The sequence below is a fragment of the Phocoena sinus genome, chromosome 8, assembly GCF_008692025.1.
Source record: "Phocoena sinus isolate mPhoSin1 chromosome 8, mPhoSin1.pri, whole genome shotgun sequence".
Taxonomy (NCBI): Eukaryota; Metazoa; Chordata; class Mammalia; order Artiodactyla; family Phocoenidae; genus Phocoena; species Phocoena sinus.
The window spans coordinates 39,358,392-39,372,483 of NC_045770.1; the positions used below are offsets into that span (position 1 = coordinate 39,358,392).

At 45.8% G+C, this 14,092-nt stretch overlaps 1 protein-coding gene across 1 annotated transcript in view; it reads right to left on the reverse strand.

The window, feature by feature from the left end:
- Positions 1–1,218, reverse strand: part of AMOTL1 (angiomotin like 1) — a 137,425-nt gene extending 136,207 nt beyond the window's left edge. The window contains exon 1 of the mRNA XM_032640083.1: positions 706–1,218. The gene's annotated coding sequence lies outside the window, so the exon portion shown is untranslated. The remainder of the gene's footprint in view (positions 1–705) is intronic.
- Positions 1,219–14,092: the final 12,874 nt, after the last annotated feature.

Genomic DNA, 14,092 nt, shown 5'->3' on the forward strand with positions numbered 1-14,092 from the left:
AGAACAAAAACCCATCAACCACTAAGCCACCAAGTGAGACTGGGTGGCAGGAACACTTAGAGGGATCCCGACAATGCAAATTTCCTTCTCTTCACAGGAGGAAGTCTGTCTCTGACAAGACCGTCGCGTTCACCCACCACAAAGCTACACTTAGAACGACAGGTACAGGAAGATGAACTGCCCTATTCCCAGACGCCTGAAGGAGAAACAAATCAGGGAGGAACGCAGCTCCCAAGGCTTGAAATTTAATTACCAGAACGTTTATGGCCCTGGACTTCATTAAATTCAGGTTAGGAACTAGCCACACGATGTCCTTCTTGGGGCAGGTACTGGCTAGACTGAGCCAGCCCGCACCGCATCGTTCCAGGCAGGATGAGTCAGGCTGCTTGCAGAGGCCCCCAGATCGGGAAGTTTGTTGGGCCGCGCTCCAGGGAGCAGCACCACGGACCTGGACACACACACACACACACACACACACACACACACACACACACACACACGGCACAGCTGACACTTTCCCCGCCACCCCCAAAGCACACGCGCCAGGAAAAGGCCAGTTCTCACCGCGAAGGGAACGCACAGCTGGGGAAGTGTGTTCCCTGACCGTTTCTCTCCGCCCCTCTGGCTGATTGGACCCGGGCGCCCCCCAGATTCCCGGTTCTCGGGCTGGATTTCGAGAAGAAAAAGCAAAAGGGGCAGACTTACCTAACTACTCGGGGCTGTAGGGCGCGGATGAGGCTTCTTCCACAAACTCACTGTCTGGAGAAGGAAGAAAAGCAGAAAACAAAAATAGAATCGCAACCATTCAGGGCTAATGGATTAAGCATCAGTTACCGTCGTAGGTCTCTTAGAAAAGCGCGGGTTTCTCTCCCGCAGCGACCGGAATCCGTGAACCGGGGGCCACGCGGGGTCCCAGATGCCCCATCCACTAGGGGTAAGAAATTGTCAAAGAAACTTGGCAGGGGTCAGTTCCACCCAGGGACCAAGCGTCTTCCGGGCGCGGGCAGGCGCGCGCCAACTTTCCGTGGGTGCGACCCCACGGATCGCCCGGCCGGGCGCGCAGGGCCGCGACCTCATCCTCTGCCCTCAGCCCGCGGGGAGCATCGCGGCGTCCGCTGGGTCTAGCGTCGACGCCTCGGCGCCCAGGAGCCCCAAAGTTTCCTGGTGGGTCCAGCAGACCCGAGAGCGCGCAGCAGCGGCGGCGAGCTCCCCGCGCCCACCCCCGTCGCCCGTTGCTAGGCGACCGCGGCCGTTAAGCTCGGCAGCAGCGAGCGCGCTGCCTCCCAATTCCCGGTTGGAGGGTGGCTTCCCCACCCCCACCCTCTTCGACCTTTCATTACAAATTAGAGCATAACCAGTTTTAAAACGATCCCTGCTTTTTTGTACTATGTCTGTACTACTCCGATGCTTGGGAAATCGTTTTTCTGTGCTTTTCATGGGGAGAGGCAGAATTTTCAGAGCTTGAATATTTCTTGCAGCAAGGAAGGAGGAGCTTTCAATACTCCCAACCATCTCCTTGTTCCTGAACCTGAATTCTAACTCCACTCCAAACAATATTTCCTCCTCTTAAGAGACTACGTGGTTCGAGCAAGGAAGGCAATATGTCTCCATTTCACAGGTAGGGAAACTGGGGCTCAGAGGTTAAGTAACTTATGGATGACTGCACAGAACTGTGATGGGTGTCTGTGTGTGTGTGTGTGTGTGTGTGTGGTGTGTCTGGGGAGAGCAGAGCGGTGCTCCTTCTATTGTCGAGAGGTTTCAAATACAGAATATAGGAACAGAAGTTAGGGTCTGAAAGTCCGAGTTGTAGGTCCTAAAGAAATTCACGTCAGATTGCGGGAATCTCCCTATTTGGGTCAGTGGCCTGAATAACCTATGCAGATGCATTATGTGTTTTCCACCAGGACTGACTGACTGATTGCCTGGGAGGGCCCTGGGCTATGGGGATGTGCTCTAGAGAGCTGCTGGGAGAAAGCCAGAGGAAGGAAAGAGCAAACATGGAAAATGGTTGTCTCTTCTCCATTCCTGTCCTTGGACACTGATAGTTGGAGAGTCAACAGTCTGGGCAATTTCCTGGGCAATGGCCTTGTATAGTCTCAGACTGATCAGATCACCAGCTGCAGCAGACTGAGGGCTCCCAGATCAGTGCCAAGGTCTTCTCATTCTGTAAACTGTAAACCCAGTCATCTCTGGGTTTTTCACTGTCAGTTTACAAATTACCCAAATTACCATGGAGGACAGAAAGAAGCCACTTTGGCCAGAGTGCTCACAGAGGAATGGCTGGGGACCAGGTTGAGACTGTCCTTCTTCCTCACCAAGGTAACCATTCTTCTTCTTCTTCTTTTTTTTTGTTTTTTGTTTTTTGTTTTGGCTGCGCTGTGTGCAGCCTGCAGGGATTGAACCAGGGCCACAGCAGTGAAAGCCCAGAATCCTAACAATTAGGCCATCAGGGAACTCCCCAAAGTAACCATTCTTGAGCTGCCTAGCCTATCTCTCTAACTCCTTCTTTTCCTCCCACTCCTGACAATCTGAGCTCTCAAATCCGAGAAGTGAATGTGCTTGGGTGAATGTTTGCACGCATCAATCCATCCCCTCCCACCTCCTAGAAACCTCTATTTGCCCTCAGGAATTCACGGTTCATCACAATCCCCAATAACCTCAGCCTCTTCTCTGAATGTTTCTTTCAATTCCTTACTCGGATGGAAACCTGACTCTCCTTGAAAATAAGAGACCACATGGCCCACCACCCCTACTCCCTGCAACCATTGTGTTATTCTACCTCATTCCTTGAAGATATTGGCATCTGGATCCCTGTCACTTCCCCCAATACCATCCCCATGATAATTCTTATTTCCAATTCTACCTCATGGATTCTTCTCATACGCTGGTCTCTCAACTCTTCAACTTCCTCTCCCTTCCTGGATCTCCAACTATCCCAGCTCCCTGCTCTCAGAGTGACACCTGTCGTCTCAACGCCAAGCATCCCACTCTCCAACCACCACCTCCTATCTTTGCAGCTTATTCTTTCTGTTATCCTAACCCAATGTCTCCTTGACCCCAACAGCTTCTATAATTTACTTATCCCATGATCTTTTCTCTGTTCCTCACTCTCCTCTTGACCTTCCTTCCTCTTTTAACCACCCTAGTCTCTAGGTTTATTATTATCATTTCTCTCTTACATACACCTTCAAATCCATCTCTCCCTCTCTACCCCTCTCTCTCTTTCTGCTTCTCCCCGCCCCCCATATGAAGTCCTTGGGAAAACCACAACTCTGATAAAATCTAATTCTTCATCTTCTCTCTGCCAGCACCCAGTGAAACATCATTGGAGAAACATGCCATCATGCTGACTGGTCTTATTTTCAATTTGTAACCACTAACCTCAAGTGGATATTAGTGCAGCCCAGGACTGGCCTTGACGTTGCCAAATTCCAACGGTCAGTTCTTGGTCCGAATAGGAGCTTTTGACCCCTGAATCCATAAGTGGGTGAGCTCAGATGGACTGTCTGCAGGAGCAGTCTCCTCTATTTCCCCATCATATCGGGAGGCAACTAGTCTTTGTATTCCAAGAGAGACAGTCTACAGAGGGCTTTGGGGTCAGCCAGACCTTGGTTCTAATACCAGCTCCACTATTAACTAATAGTTTGATTTCTGCTAACCTTAGTTTTCTATAAAATTGGAGATTATAATCATATCTAACTCATAAGGTTGTGGCAAGAATGCAATAAACTACAGCATTTAGAGAGACTGTCACATTGTGAAAATCAAGCAAATGTTAGTTATTATTAGATGGCATGCTCCTTTATAGCTGAGAAAAAAGGGGCTCTTTTCTCTCCTTTAGCAATTTGAGTTACCGAAAGGAATCACTAACCACAGATTATGCTTCAAATTAAAGGCTGTGTACATTACCCCATCTTTTAGTTTGCTTTCTAAGAGGTGCCTTGAAAGTTGGTTATGTGGAGTTGGGACCAGGCATTCCCATATAGGAAGAGCATTACACATATTCTACCAGGTCATTAGGTTCTGGAGCCTGCCAAACTGTTCTAACTCACGATGGATTCCCCTTCAGTTTGTTCCTATAAATGGATGGCTTGTAAGCCAAGATCTTTTCTTACAGCACTTTAGTTATTTAAATTTCCTAACCAACTGAAGGTTCATGAGAAGATATTTTTCTTGTTTCAATATCTGTTGTTGACAATTTTTCTAAAATATATGATTCCAATTTTCTGTCTTAGGAAGCAGAGCAGAGCAAACAATAATGTTTCTTGTTAAGCAAACAATATTTATGGGGACTAGACCATGCTTCCAGGATGGTGCTAGGCGGCGCAGATACAAGAGTGATCGGAACAGGTTCCTGCCCTCATGTTGTTCACCTTCTAATAGGTTCAGAGGACCTTACTAAACCTCAGGCAATGTCCAAAGTGCTTACCCACACTTGACTTTTATAGGCCTCTTATAAAGAAATGATTCTGCTGGAGGGTCACTGAGTTATAAAGGACAGTGCACAATCTTATAGGTTGAAATAGTGCTGTCAAATTATTAGGGGAGAAATCACAGGGATGTTACTAGATCTCTCAAAGCCTCAGTTTCCTGATAATAATACTTATCTCATTGTATTGTCAGGAGAAGCCAAACAGGAAAAATGTGAGACAGACCAAGCACGGTGCCTTTCTCTCCCACATAGAAGGCTTAGGCATGCTGGAGTCCCCTCTTTTTTTTTTTTTTAATAAATTCATTTATTTTATTTATTTATTTTTGGCCGCACTGGGTCTTCGTTGCTGCGCGCGGGCCTTCTCTAGTTGCGGCGAGTCGGGGCTACTCTTCTTTGCAGTGCACAGGCTTCTCATTGCGGTGGCTTCTCTAGTTGCGGAGCGTGGGCTCTAGGCACGTGGGCTTCAGTAGTTGCAGCACGTGGGCTCAGTAGTTGTGGCCTGTGGGCTCTAGAGCACAGGCTCAGTAGTTGTGGAGCACAGGCTTAGTTGCTCCGCGGCATGTGGGATCTTCCCAGACCAGGGCTCGGACCCGTGTCCCCTGCATGGGTAGGCAGATTCTTAACCACTGCGCCACCAGGGAAGTCCCTGGACTCCCCTCTTTTGACCGTCCTTGGAGGAGAATGGGCTTCCTGCTGCCGTGGCCACTGAAGACAGGGAAGGAGTCTCATCCTATTTCTAGGGCAGCATCTATTAGAAGGTGGGACAGGTGGGGAGAAAGCAGCAAGAAGGAAGCGTTTCTGGGGCTCAGGTTTTCCATAGAAACAGAGTACACAGGGGGCTGATGTCTGATGTCCACTCTAGCTGTTACCCACTACATCATGAGTTGAACAGACTTTGGGGAGCTATACTGGGAACCCAGCCCCTAGCTTTAATATTTCTTTATATATATAAAGTTAATAATATATTATTCATCAATAGTAATAATCTTATATAATATATATTGTATTATACATAATTCTAAATGTTTTAAATTATTTTTTATTATATAAGCAAATAATATATATTCAAGGTGAAGGAAAAAACATTTAATACCCATGGGTATAAGCTGAAAAATGGAAGTCCTCTCTCCTGTCCTATCACAGTCTCCATCCCCAAACTGAAGCACTAGCCACACCTCTCTGTGTTGCCCTGGTCAAGATTATTTTTTAGGCATATTCAAACATGTTTATGAACTGTTGAAACAAGTTGGATATCATATTATGGCTTCTAAATGAAAGACAATACATTTCTAAATGAGATTTTGGTCCAACCCCAGTCATAAACTAAGGTGTGACTGTTCTCTGGTTAGTAGGGCAAGAAAGTTTATAAAAAATCATAGGAAAAAAGTTTTATCAACTATTACAAAACTGTAAAATCCTGAACAAAATTTAGGCATTTAAAGAGTTATACTTCAGCTATCTGGAAAGCTCACTTAATCAGAACCCTCATTCCTCTGTAAATGAAGTACGCTCACATAGCCACATTGAACATAACTCTAGGATCAAAGGAATTCTTAGATCCATTTCTAGAGCTAAAAGCACACTCCAAATGCTTTTCAAGTGGCTAGCAGAGGGGTTTCTAGCAAAACAGCCATCGCTAATGTCCTGCTTGGTGTGCAGGACTGCAGCTATGGACCAGGACCATGCCCCACAGGAGTCTGGGCGTGCCATCAACCCCCGGCTGGCCTCTGCTGCAACGGTGGCAGGGCCTACCTCGACTGCAGGTTCTGCTTGGAGGAAAGGCCACGGAGAGGGCAGGCTTATATGGGCTGCTTTGACTCTGGAGGCCCCCAGGGGCTACAGCCCCTTGGTCAGTGGAGAAAAGGAGGAGATGGGGTCTCAAACAGATGTGACTTCTTCCCCCAAGAGATGGGTGAGGGCTAAATGCCACATGGGGAGAAGTTTTTTTTTTCAGCCAAGGGATGTTATCAATTCCTTTACAAGAAGAAGCTGCACGGATGCCATAACAACAAGTTAGAACGGTAGCCAGAGGCCACTCGGATCTGTGCACAGCCTTCCCAACACCTACCCCGGGAGGTCACCAATCTCAAGCATGAAAGACAGGAAGAAGCGAGCTAAGCCTTACCTCTGCCTCCCTCTCTACCTTGGCATCGCCCTTTGCTCACCTGCTCTGCAGGTAGTCTTCCATCTCCTGGAGGCCCTCTGCTAGTTTCCAGCAGAACAGAGTGGAGAAGCAATGCTTGCCCCCCCTCCCCTCCTCACCCTGGGGAGCATGGGCAGGACAGATTTAGGAGGGAAGAGTGGGTCTGTGTCTGCTCTAAGAAAGGCATGACTCTCTCCTGTTATCCTGTCCCTTATCAGCATCCTCTCAGGACGAGCCAACAGAGGACAGCAGGAAAATATATGCACCCACCCATATAGTTTCATCAAAGAGAATTTTGCATTTATTGGTCTCAGCATCAGCTCCAGGGCTGAATTGGCCCAAAGGACATCTCACCTTCTCCTAGGGTTTAATATTCCTTTATTTTAGTACAACCCCACTTTTTATATAATCCTTGATGAAAGGGAGAAAGAAAATATCGTTGTTTTGTTTCCCGTAAATGAAAATCAAGTCTCAGATAACTGCTCTAAGTGTTTGATAACATCCAGAAAAAAGAAATGGGCTCTGTAGGAAGAATAGTTCACTATATCTCACCTGAAAAAAAAATCATTACTTTTAGCAGAAACAATACAAGCCCAGAGATGATATGATATTAAGTCTGACAGGAAGCCAAGGATTCAGTTTGGTAAAAATGCTAAATATAGTCTCTGAAAAATTCAAATACCATGAAGTAGATGCTACTAATAAAAGCAAGACATTTTGTGAAATATATAAACAACTTGGATCTCTCCAGACCCCTGCAACCAGGATTCCTTTTACCAACTATGGAACAGAGATGAAGATTTAAAAGATGCCCCACTCAACATCATATCAAAGGAAATAAACCCTGGCTGAGCCAAGAAGCAACTAGAAGGTGTATGTGGCCATGAACCAGAATAAACCATTCCAAAAATACACAAAGAAAAAGGTCCCTGCAGAGGAAAATCATACATTTCCAGCTCACACTCAGTTGGATCTATTGAGTGAAATCAGACAAAATACCCTGTGTTAAGATTAAGGGTAAAAACATTTGCTGCCATTGAAATCTATGACTACATCATTACAAGGGACCATCCATAGGATGGATCTGAGTTTCTGCTGAGATGCAGAGACCATCCTGATCTCCCATTTTCCACCCCAGTATCCTGGACAGAGGCCTGAGAGGGAATCGCTTCTTTCAGACGCTGCAAATAGAGTCTACCTGGTGCACAAGAGTCTCTCTTTTTTCACATTAAAATGGTTTTTCCAAGAAGCTATGGCCTTAGCAGTCAGCCTACCGTAGGTGCTGGCAGGAGAATCAGAGGCCGGAGTTCTGGCCTTAGTTTTGCCACTAATCTTTGACAAGTCTCCAAACCTGCCTAGCCTGTATCTCCTCTGTAAAAAGAAATGACCTTTATGAAACTTGTTAAAACGAATGCCGGGCTTCCCTGGTGGCGCAGTGGTTGAGAGTCCGCCTGCCGATGCAGGGGACACTGGTTCGTGCCCCAGTCCGGGAAGATCCCACATGCCGCGGAGCGGCTGGGCCTGTGAGCCATGGCTGCTGGGCCTGCGCGTCTGGAGCCTGTGCTCCGCAGCGGGAGAGGCCACAAGGTGAGAGTGCCATGTACTGCTAAAAAAAAAAAAAAAAAAAAAAAAAAAAGCGAATGCCAATAGGAGACCATGGATAACAGATTCTGTTGTATTAATCTTTTTTTTTTTTTTTTTTTTTTTTTTTTTCTCCCTCAGTCTGCTGCTTGCCTTTTTATTTTCTTAATTTTTTTTTTTTTAAACATCTTTATTGGGGTATAATTGCTTTACAATGGTGTGTTAGTTTCTGCTTTACAACAAAGTGAATCAGCTATACATATACATATGTTCCCGTATTAATCTTTTTACCACCCTGTATGCAAGAGAAATAGACACAAAGCTCAACTTTACCCCAATATAAAATTTAAAGGAAAAAAGAAATAGACACAAAGGATCAAGCTTCATGGAAAGGTGGATTTGCCCTTTGAAACTGATGGAGAAGTGAAATGGACAAAGCAGAGCTCTGGGGAATGAAGGCCTGAGTGTGAAAGTGAGCTCTGCTGGTGTTTGCTATATGAATCTTATGGTGCCTTAGTTATCATGCCTTCCCAAGCTTCAGTTTCCTCATCTGAAAAATGGGGATAATAATAACTACTTGAAGAGATTTCAATGAGGATTTGAATAAAATGAAATAATGCCCACAGCAGTGCTTGGCACCCAGACCGCCCTGAGAAAAATTTCCTTCCTTCCTTCCTGACATGTTAAAACTCTCCCTGACCTTGAGAGGGACCAGGAGGGAAATCCGCTCCTTCCTGTTTTTATAACCAGAATGGGAACAGCAGCACTGAATTTCTAGACACATCTGGCCCCTACTGCCAGGTTATGTTTCCCACGCTTCCTTACTCTTCCCTAATGAGGAGCTTAAGCAGGCTGGGTGCCCTGGGAAGAGTGAATGGCAGCAGGATACCCAAACAGCTGAGCGAGCACATCTATAACATGAAGAAGTGTTTTATAGATTCACTGAGAAGGGCTATGGAGGCCTCCCCTCCTGCACAAATCCCACACGTCTGATGTGGCAGCTGGCAAATCAAAGGAGCGGCCAAAGGAGCTTACACTGCGCCAATCAGAAACAGGGCTCCGACCCCCTTTTGTTTTGTGTGTCAGGCACTGCATATGATTTCACTTGGAAAATGTGTTCCAAGCCTTTAAAATATGTTTGTATAACCACCGGCCCACGTCCTTGAGGGTATTTTAAGAGTGTAGGAAGCGGGAGTGGCAGAGGGACTTTCCTGCAGAAATTCTGTATCACCCTCAGACATCCTGGGTTCTCCCCAGCCAGCTTCCTGGAGGCTGACCCACCCTCATGGCAGCCCGAGATGCTCTGAGGATAACGGAAAGGCAGATGTTGCGTGGATCTGGCCCTGTCTCAAGGCCCATGACTCACCAGGATGACTGAGCCTCCCTAGTAGATAATGCAGTTCTCAGAGGACTCCAGGAAGCCAAGAAAAACACCTCAAGGCCTGGACACTTCCAGGACTTTCCCTGGTACCTCACTAGAAATGTAAATCCCATTAGCCCACAGTGGGCCTCAGAGATGGAGCAGATGGAACCAGCCAGTGTTGGGAAACAGGGGACGTGGGGTAGGGGATGGAGGAAAGATGCTCTGAAGCAGGTGGGTCAAGGCCTTGGCAATGCATTAGCTGAGGCGGCCGTCAGAGGGTCTTGGACGATAATCCACACTTTGCGACAGAACTGCGGATTTTTTGGCCCAGCTCAGAGCTAGTGCTCTTTTCTACTGTGACAATTAAGTAAGCAATAAAAAATCTGTAACTGGGCCATCAGAGCCTTTAACTGAGAAGGCTGAGTAGCGAGGGTTGGAGGATGAGTTGTGGAGCGATAGCTTGGCGCAGCTTGGCGTTAGGCAGACCTCGGTTCAAATCCCCACTCTGCCAGTGACCTTGAGCAAGTTTCTCAGTCTCTTCAGGCTCAGGTATTTTCATTCATAAAAGGAGAATAAGGTTGTTGTGAGAATGAATGGCGACAGTCTATATCTATACAAAAAAAGGCCCTTTGGGATTGACGTATACCCACTACTATATTTACAAGAGATAACCGACAAGGTCCTAACGTATAGCACAGGCTTAACATTCTGTAATAACCTAAATGGGAAAAGAATTTCAAAAAGAAGGGGTATATGTTCATGTATAACTGAATCACTTTGCTGTACCCCTGAAACTAACACAACACTGTAAATCAACTATAGTCCAATATAAAATAAAAAAATTTTTAAAAAAAGACTATCTTTCAAAAATAAAGGTGAAAAATGTTACCATACATACTTAGGTAGAATTCAGAGTTTTACCATTATTTTTTTTAAAACAAAAAATAAAAATTAAACAGACATTTTAACAACAAATAAATTTTAAAAACTAGGGGGAAAAGGACATAGCATAATGTCTGGTGTAACGTATCTACCTAATAAATGATTACAAATATGCTTTTGTAATCTGTCCAATTCTGACTTAGGTCTGGCACAGCAGAGCTCCCTCTTTGTTTCTAGTGCGAGTTTTCTCACCTCATTTCAACATTTCGCCATGTTTCCATTTTGCCACCCTGCCTAGTCCTCTTAGGACCTACATCCTTTCCCTGAACCGCAGCCTAGGCCTCTGAGAAACACCCTAATCCAGCTGCTCACAAGGACTTTCACATTTCAGCCACATTGATTCACTGGGACAGCGCTTCACCCACATATGGCAATACAACCATACTCTGTCTTGGACACCTCCATCATCACATACTGATTGTCTGAACTGGGGCCAGATGTCATGGTATCTGTTGCCCATCCGCCCCAGAAGCTCATCACTTACCCAAGAGTAGTGCTTCCCTATTAGGTAGATCCAGACACAGGTCTGGTTCCCCTTCCTATGAGCCAGCCATACCTCCAAAGATTGCAGATACATGATGTGGTGAACTCAAGGAGGTGTGTGATAATGCTTGGAGCTGGTCACAATAGAATTTCTAGCCCCACCCCTTTGTCACAGTGATCCCTAGGGCTTCTTTCTGCTCTAAAATTGTATGATGGATGATTCTATTGCCTAGGTTACAAAAGCACCAGCGGACAAACCACACCTACTTAATTCTCTCCTCTCTCATCCAGCTTTGGTTAACAAGCTCTGGGGGGGAGAGGGGTAACTGAATGAAATGCTCTAGTTATGCTGAAAGTAAGGCGAAGTGATGTAGTGGTGCCAGAAGAAGTCATGCAACCAGTTGGGTCGCCACAGTCAAAAAAGATTCTCAAGGAAAGCAGCAATATGTAGAGGATATGTTCCTAGCCATCATTCATTCATCCATCCGTTCATTCATCAAGCCAGCCAGCCGGCCGGCCAGCCCCCAAATATGCGTCAAGTACTTGCCAGGCTACTTGTGAAAGGGATGCAAAGGTGAATAAAACAAGATGTCTGCCCCCAAGAAGCTCACACATTGTCTAGGATACAGACGATGACAACACAGTGCGGCAACTCTGTGACACAGGGATCTGCAAGTTCCGTGGCAGCACTGAGGATGGACCACTCATTCAGATCAGGGCGGGGGTGGGTAGGTGGCAGCAGCAGGAAGAGATCCCAGAATAGATGACTTAAGCTGGAACTTCAAAGGTGGGCAGGAGCTGGCCAAGTAGAAGGCACATAGCAATGACAGCCTCCGCAAAGGCGCACAGGTGTGTGAGAGCATGATGTGTTCAAGGATCCAGGGGGAGGTCGATACAGTGATGAGAAAGGGGTTTGCTTTTAGTGAGGAGCAGCAGGAGATGAGTCTAGAGAGGCAGGCAGGGGTCAGATCAGGAAAGGAAGGCTGCATGTTGAGCTGGGGAAGTTCAACTTTACTCCCTGGGCTGGGCTGTGAGGAGACGCTGGCTTAAGGACCTGTAACAGTGACTAGGGTGGCAATGCGACAGGGCACAGGAGTGAACAGCTATTGGTTTTTGTTTGGGCTGCATCCAAGTGTCCTGTCTTAGAGTATCAAGCTTCCCTTCGGGGAATCTCCCATTGTGTGCAGTTGTCTTGGTTGGAAGATGTACCCTGATGCAGTGCAGAAGTTCGGTAAATGTCTATTGCTGTATAAGTTACCCCATTTTAGAGATGGGACACAGTAGAGAGGGTAGTCTGGTGATCTCCATGTCTATCTTACTCTTTTTTTTGTATTCCCAGTGCTTGACACATAGTAGGTGCTCAATAGTTATTGAGTAAATGAATAAACAACGACAAATGGGAGGCATACCCTCTCTAAAAACATCATGTGAATGCGTTAACTTCAGTGGCCTTTGCTCTCCCATCCATAGAATGACTCCTACTGCCCAAGTGGATCTCCATTAGATCTGGGGGGTGGGTGATGGGGCAGACTCTTAGACCTGAAAGAGGACCACTGCTCTGTGTCAGGGTTGTGACTCTTACACTTGGATGCCCCACGCCAGGACAGTAAACAACATCCCCATCGATTAATGCTGAGTTGCATTAATCAGATGCTAGGACACAGAACCAGAAGGAAGGTGAACTGACCTAGACTGTTTATACCAGTTGCATTGTCTTCAACTTTAATCTTTGCAGGGCTGTGGAGAGGAGAGAAGAGGGGAGGAGGGGGGAGATGGGCAAGAAAATAGTGCCTGACACATGTTAGGTGTTCAAAGATATGTGATGAACTTCCCACCTAGCTAGGGTAAGGGCTCAGTCAATGACAGCTTACATTACTCAGTGCTGCTTATCACAACCCTACAAGTAGGCATTCTTACTCTCATGTTAGAGCTGAGGAAACGATCGATTTTCTTAAGGCCACATAGCTTATAAGAAGGAAATTCCACATCTGAACACAGGTCTGTCTGACACCAAAGTCCATGCCCTCTCCTCTCCACCCGGCTGCTTCTGTGAAAAGGCAAACAGCACTGGGCACGTACAGAGTACAGCTGGGTCGACACAATGGGTGCAGGAGTTGAAGAGGATCGCGTGTATCAGGGACAGCAAAAGCAGCCATACCCCCTCTGGTGTTGGCAAAATGATGAATTCCAGCATGAGACAGCCAGGTTCCTTCCTCCAAAGGCCATGTTTCACTGAGGTCCATGCTTGCAGCAAGTCTCTTGTATGTGCAGCTCTCTGATCAAAGGGAATCTCCTGAAATAAATAATGAGCATGAAAAAATGAAGATAAATGACTACTGATGCTGTCCTGGAAAGGGGACACTTTCTTGAAGGAAAGTGGTCAATTTCTAGTTTATTATGTTTCTTTAGCATGCAAAGACTGTTGTCAATATTCAGGCATTCCAAGACATGGAAACAACCAAAATGTCCATTGACGGGTGAATGGATAAAGAAGATGTGGTACACGTATATACAATGGAAGACTACTCAGCCATAAAAAAAGAATGAAATAATGCCATTTGTAGCAACATGGATGCAATTAGAGATTATCATACTAAGTGAAGTAAGTCAGAAAGAGAAAGACAAATACCATATGATATCACATATATGTGGAATCTAAAAAATGACACAAATGAACGTATCTACAAAGCAGAAACAGACTCACAGACATAGAGAACAGAGTTGCGGTTGCCCGGGGTGTGGGGATGGACTGGGAGTTTGGGGTTAGTCGATGCAAACGATTACATATAGAATATAAAACAGATAAACAACAAGGTCCTACAGTATAGCACAGGGAACTATATTCAATCTCCTGGGATAAACCATAATGGAAAAGAATATTTTAAAATGTATATATATGTATAACTGATTCACTTTGCTGTATAGCAGAAATTAACACAACATTGTAAATCAACTATACTTCAATAAAAAATAAAGATTCGGGCATGGCCTGAGTGTGAGATCTTCCGACAAGGCTGGCTATTCAGGTCTACACACCATGGCTCCCTTCTTCATTCAGTTAACAAATGTTTATGGAGCAACTATTGCAGGCCAGGCTTTGAGCAAGGAACTTACTGTGTATAGTTCTGCATGCTTTATAGAATCCTAG